The following is a 620-nucleotide window of genomic DNA, read 5'->3' on the forward strand; positions in this document are numbered from 1 at the left end:
AAAAAATTGTCATAGTATAGTAAGGCATAAAATGTCATAGTATAGTTAGGCATAAAATGTCATAGTATAGTTAGGCATAAAAAGGTAAAAAATCGTCATAGTATGGTAAGGCGTAAAATGTCATAGTATAGTAAGGCATAAAAAGGTAAAAAAAATCTTCATAGTATAGTAAGGCGTAAAATGTCATAGTATAGTACGGCATGAAAAGGTAAAAAATCATCATAGTATAGTAAGGCATAAAATGGTCAAAAATCGTCATAGTATAGTAAGTAGTATAGATAGTAAATATTATAGTTGGGCATAAAAATGTCAAAAATCGTCATAGTATAGTAAGGCATAAAATGTCATAGTATAGTAAGGCATAAAATGTCATAGCATAGTAAGGCATAAAATGTCATAGTATAGTAAGGCATAAAAAGGTCTAAAAATATCATAGTATAGTAAGGCGTGAAAAGGTAAAAAATCGTCATAGTATAGTAAGGCATGAAAAGGTAAAAAATCGTCATAGTATAGTAAGGCATAAAAAGGTCAAAAATCGTCATAGTATAGTTAGGCGTAAAATGTCATAGTACAGTAAGGCATAAAAAGGTAAAAAAATCGTCATAGTATAGTAAGTCATA

The sequence above is a fragment of the Seriola lalandi genome, unplaced genomic scaffold (assembly GCF_002814215.2).
Source record: "Seriola lalandi dorsalis isolate HSWRI2012SDOR001 ecotype SW California unplaced genomic scaffold, Sedor1 jcf7180002054958, whole genome shotgun sequence".
NCBI classification, from domain to species: Eukaryota; Metazoa; Chordata; class Actinopteri; order Carangiformes; family Carangidae; genus Seriola; species Seriola lalandi.